Source organism: Polyodon spathula, unplaced genomic scaffold, assembly GCF_017654505.1.
Source record: "Polyodon spathula isolate WHYD16114869_AA unplaced genomic scaffold, ASM1765450v1 scaffolds_66, whole genome shotgun sequence".
NCBI classification, from domain to species: domain Eukaryota; kingdom Metazoa; phylum Chordata; class Actinopteri; order Acipenseriformes; family Polyodontidae; genus Polyodon; species Polyodon spathula.
The window spans coordinates 18143-24766 of record NW_024471560.1 but is presented as its reverse complement, the minus strand read 5'-3'; positions in this window follow the sequence as shown (position 1 = coordinate 24766).

Here is a 6624-nt window from a genome sequence, read left to right as displayed (position 1 = left end):
TTGCACTTGTAACAGAAATGTCGACTTCCTTTCAAATGTGGTTCTATCAGGAGGAAATCAAAATTCAAGGACTGTTTAAAGTAGTTTAACAGAAGTTTTTACTTTCAACCTCCCAGCTTGAACATTCTTGATTTTGTTGTTGTCCCTGGCAACAACCAAAACTGCAGATTCCATGGAGAGAATTCTCTTTGGTGTGGCTTGGCCTTGTCAATCCAAAAGCCTTAACTACCAGCTCCCAGACCAGAGTGGCAGTTTTAAATACTATTTTTATGTTGGATCATTTATATAATTGTATATATATATTATATAATATAATTTGATATATTTAGAATATAACCACCAACTGTAAAATTAGCAGGTTTTGTTTTAACTGTGAAAGAGTTTTGATTATGTTTACAACAACAAAATCAAAAATATATAAATACAGTATATTTTAAAAGGTGTACGAGTTTTGATGTTATGATGTGTGATATACCAAACCCTTTAGCACTTGTTGGCCATGTCCAAAGTCTTAGCCAGATGTCAGATAGTATTGTTCATTATAAAACGGCCATTGTTCATAGGCACCTTTCTAATTAACATGTTTGACAATGGTGTTTTGGTGATGTGAGTGTATTTTATACAGTTTCTCAAATTCAACACGGAGGCTTGTTCAAGAGGTCTTTGAAAATATCACGCGTGGGGACTTGCAGATCTCCTCAGGGCTGTCTCTGGACTGCCTGCTGTGGGATTCGCTTTTCAAATGCCTCCTTCCCACTCCCAGAAATTCACTTTTGGACTGTTTGTGGAACACACCTATGGAGTGTTGAAATAGTCCAGCCCTGTTGCCATGACAGCGCAGGCAGTAATAACAGGCTGCCGCTGCGGCTCTGGGGAGGAGGACAGTGCCCAGTCTCTGTTCACCCCTGCCGGGGCTGTGCTGAGATTATCCAGGCATGGGCTATGGGGAGCTGTGGCCGGAGCGGGGGGGGGGGGCTGTGTTCCAGACACAGTACAGCACAGCTTTTGCGCCTCCCTCCTGGATCAGCCAGACTGAAGGAAAACATTTCAATTTGAGATGGAGTGATACGCTCTGGCATTGTAGCCTAGTGGAACTGGGAACACAGGGTACCCTGGATCTGAGTTGCACAGAAACACAGGCTGCCATATTATCTGAATTCAGGAGTTGGTAGGTAGAAACTGGGCAGAAGCAGGGCAGTAGTGGAAGCAATTCAGAAGCAAATCTACAGTGTTAACCCTTTCATGAATAGCAACCTGGGAACAGATACAAAAACTCTTCCAGTCTATATATGAGGACATATGGAAGACACAAATGCATGATAGTCTCACGTGAGGGTAACATTTTTCATCATATAAAGCAAGGGAAAAAAGATTCCAATGAAAAATATATTTGTGTCCAAAACTACCTTTTTCAGCTATTTTCCATATTTCATGCATGATATGTTTAAATCTAACTGAAGTATTTCCATTTCTTTTACATAAAACATGGTAGCATTCCATCGCATGTCTTATAACACACATGTTACACCAATGGAAAAGTATAATGCGATTGTACCTTTCTTTCACTCAACGCCTCATTCAATGCCTTCTGTTTTGTTGTGACCTGTAATGCAATGTTTGCAGAAGAACAGTTTTTTTTTGTTTTCTGTGCAAAACTATGCTCCCTCATTAGCTTTGGATTTCTGACTGTCAGTATCCTCTAATTGTAGTAGAATAATACTACAACACACATCGGGACAAGAGACAATATGGGCACTATTGGCATGTATCTGTGAGGTCAACTTTAATTCTGTCAACTTTGTAAACTGTTCACAAGGATTCAAGTTCCAGATTTATACACTGGTCACAAAGATTCAAATTCCGGATTTATAAACTGTTCACAAAGCTTCAAATTCCAGATTTATTAAAGTATATTTTTTTACATCTGTTGTCATGATGACAAATTGAATAAAGTTATTAAATTTGACTTTCATGAACAGCAAATTGAACTAAATGTATTGTTAAAAGTAATAGGAGGAGGACGAGGAGGAAGAGTACTTGTGTGATCTGAGCACCACATGACAATAAAGTAAAAACATAATAGCAATCCTAAATTTTTTAATCGAAACAAACTCAACGTTATCCCTGAAGAACGTACAAAAACTGACAGCAATCCGTCCGACAACAGTCAACGGTGAAGGATTTAACTACACACTAATCCTGCACTGAATATTATAAATGAAGGATTTAACTACACACTAATCCTGCACTGAATATTATAAATGAAGGATTTAACTACACACTAATCCTGCACTGAATATTATAAATGAAGGATTTAACTACACACTAATCCTGCACTGAATATTATAAATGAAGGATTTAACTACACAATAATCCTGCACTGAATATTATAAATGAAGGATTTAACTACACACTAATCCTGCACTGAATATTATAAATGAAGGATTTAACTACACACTAATCCTGCACTGAATATTATAAATGAAGGATTTAACTACACACTAATCCTGCACTGAATATTATAAATGAAGGATTTAACTACACACTAAACCTGCACTGAATATTATAAATGAAGGATTTAACTACACACTAATCCTGCACTGAATATTATAAATGAAGGATTTAACTACACACTAATCCTGCACTGAATATTATAAATGAAGGATTTAACTACACACTAATCCTGCACTGAATATTATAAATGAAGGATTTAACTACACACTAATCCTGCACTGAATATTATAAATGAAGGATTTAACTACACACTAATCCTGCACTGAATATTATAAATGAAGGATTTAACTACACACTAATCCTGCACTGAATATTATAAAAGAAGGATTTAACTACACACTAATCCTGCACTGAATATTATAAATGAAGGATTTAACTACACACTAATCCTGCACTGAATATTATAAATGAAGGATTTAACTACACACTAATCCTGCACTGAATATTATAAATGAAGGATTTAACTACACACTAATCCTGCACTGAATATTATAAATGAAGGATTTAACTACACACTAATCCTGCACTGAATATTATAAATGAAGGATTTAACTACACACTAATCCTGCACTGAATATTATAAAAGAAGGATTTAACTACACACTAATCCTGCACTGAATATTATAAATGAAGGATTTAACTACACACTAATCCTGCACTGAATATTATAAATGAAGGATTTAACTACACACTAATCCTGCACTGAATATTATAAATGAAGGATTTAACTACACACTAATCCTGCACTGAATATTATAAATGAAGGATTTAACTACACACTAATCCTGCACTGAATATTATAAATGAAGGATTTAACTACACACTAATCCTGCACTGAATATTATAAATGAAGGATTTAACTACACACTAATCCTGCACTGAATATTATAAATGAAGGATTTAACTACACACTAATCCTGCACTGAATATTATAAATGAAGGATTTAACTACACACTAATCCTGCACTGAATATTATAAATGAAGGATTTAACTACACACTAATCCTGCACTGAATATTATAAATGAAGGATTTAACTACACACTAATCCTGCACTGAATATTATAAATGAAGGATTTAACTACACACTAATCCTGCACTGAATATTATAAATGAAGGATTTAACTACACACTAATCCTGCACTGAATATTATAAATGAAGGATTTAACTACACACTAATCCTGCACTGAATATTATAAATGAAGGATTTAACTACACACTAATCCTGCACTGAATATTATAAATGAAGGATTTAACTACACACTAATCCTGCACTGAATATTATAAATGAAGGATTTAACTACACACTAATCCTGCACTGAATATTATAAATGAAGGATTTAACTACACACTAATCCTGCACTGAATATTATAAATGAAGGATTTAACTACACACTAATCCTGCACTGAATATTATAAATGAAGGATTTAACTACACACTAATCCTGCACTGAATATTATAAATGAAGGATTTAACTACACACTAATCCTGCACTGAATATTATAAATGAAGGAGTTAACTACACACTAATCCTGCACTGAATATTATAAATGAAGGATTTAACTACACACTAATCCTGCACTGAATATTATAAAGGAAGGATTTAACTACACACTAATCCTGCACTGAATATTATAAATGAAGGATTTAACTACACACTAATCCTGCACTGAATATTATAAATGAAGGATTTAACTACACACTAATCCTGCACTGAATATTATAAATGAAGGATTTAACTACACACTAATCCTGCACTGAATATTATAAATGAAGGATTTAACTACACACTAATCCTGCACTGAATATTATAAAAGAAGGATTTAACTACACACTAATCCTGCACTGAATATTATAAATGAAGGATTTAACTACACACTAATCCTGCACTGAATATGACATGTGAAGGGTGTCTCTGCACTCTAATCCTGCACAGAATATGACATGTGAAGGGATTCTCTGCACTCTAATCCTGCTCTTAATATGCCATGTGAAGTGTTTCTCTGCACTCTAATCCTGCTCTGAATATGTCCTGTGTAGGGTTTCTCTGCACTCTAATCCTGCACAGAATATGTCATGTGAAGGGTTTCTCTGCACTCTAATCCTGCTCTGAATATGTCATGTGAAGGGTTTCTCTGCACTCTATGTGAAGGGTTTCTCTGCACTCTAATCCTGCTCTGAATATGTCATGTGAAGGGTTTCTCTGCACTCTAATCCTGCTCTGAATATGTCATGTGAAGGGTTTCTCTGCACTCTAATCCTGCTCTGAATATGACATGTGAAGGGTTTCTCTGCACACTAATCCTGCTCTGAATATGTCATGTGAAGGGTTTCTCTGCACTCTAATCCTGCTCTGAATATGACATGTGAAGGGTTTCTCTGCACTCTAATCCTGCTCTGAATATGTCATGTGAAGGGTTTCTCTGCACTCTAATCCTGCTCTGAATATGACATGTGAAGGGTTTCTCTGCACTCTAATCCTGCTCTGAATATGTCATGTGAAGGGTTTCTCTGCACTCTAATCCTGCTCTGAATATGTCATGTGAAGGGTTTCTCTGCACTAATCTAATCCTGCTCTGAATATGTCATGTGAAGGGTTTCTCTGCACTCTAATCCTGCTCTGAATATGTCATGTGAAGGGTTTCTCTGCACACTAATCTCTGCACTCTAATCCTGCTCTGAATATGTCATGTGAAGGGTTTCTCTGCACTCTAATCCTGCTCTGAATATGTCATGTGAAGGGTTTCTCTGCACTCTAATCCTGCTCTGAATATGTCATGTGAAGGGATTCTCTGCACTCTAATCCTGCTCTGAATATGTCATGTGAAGGGTTTCTCTGCACTCTAATCCTGCTCTGAATATGACATGTGAAGGGTTTCTCTGCACTCTAATCCTGCTCTGAATATGACATGTGAAGGGTTTCTCTGCACTCTAATCCTGCTCTGAATATGACATGTGAAGGGTTTCTCTGCACTCTAATCCTGCTCTGAATATGTCATGTGAAGGGTTTCTCTGCACTCTAATCCTGCTCTGAATATGACATGTGAAGGGTTTCTCTGCACTCTAATCCTGCTCTGAATATGACATGTGAAGGGTTTCTCTGCACTCTAATCCTGCTCTGAATATGTCATGTGAAGGGTTTCTCTGCACTCTAATCCTGCTCTGAATATGTCATGTGAAGGGTTTCTCTGCACTCTAATCCTGCTCTGAATATGACATGTGAAGGGTTTCTCTGCACTCTAATCCTGCTCTGAATATGTCATGTGAAGGGTTTCTCTGCACTCTAATCCTGCTCTGAATATGTCATGTGAAGGGTTTCTCTGCACTCTAATCCTGCTCTGAATATGACATGTGAAGGGTTTCTCTGCACTCTAATCCTGCTCTGAATATGTCATGTGAAGGGTTTCTCTGCACTCTAATCCTGCTCTGAATATGTCATGTGAAGGGTTTCTCTGCACTCTAATCCTGCTCTGAATATGTCATGTGAAGGGTTTCTCTGCACTCTAATCCTGCTCTGAATATGTCATGTGAAGGGTTTCTCTGCACTCTAATCCTGCTCTGAATATGACATGTGAAGGGTTTCTCTGCACTCTAATCCTGCTCTGAATATGTCATGTGAAGGGTTTCTCTGCACTCTAATCCTGCTCTGAATATGTCATGTGAAGGGTTTCTCTGCACTCTAATCCTGCTCTGAATATGTCATGTGAAGGGTTTCTCTGCACTCTAATCCTGCTCTGAATATGTCATGTGAAGGGTTTCTCTGCACTCTAATCCTGCTCTGAATATGTCATGTGAAGGGTTTCTCTGCACTCTAATCCTGCTATGTCATGAATACTCTAATCCTGCTCTGATGTGTGAAGGGTTTCTCTGCACTTTAATCATGTGAAGGGTTTCTCTGCACTCTAATCCTGCTCTGAATATGTCATGTGAAGGGTTTCTCTGCACTCTAATCCTGCTCTGAATATGTCATGTGAAGGGTTTCTCTGCACTCTAATCCTGCTCTGAATATGTCATGTGAAGGGTTTCTCTGCACTCTAATCCTGCTCTGAATATGTCATGTGAAGGGTTTCTCTGCACTCTAATCCTGCTCTGAATATGACATGTGAAGG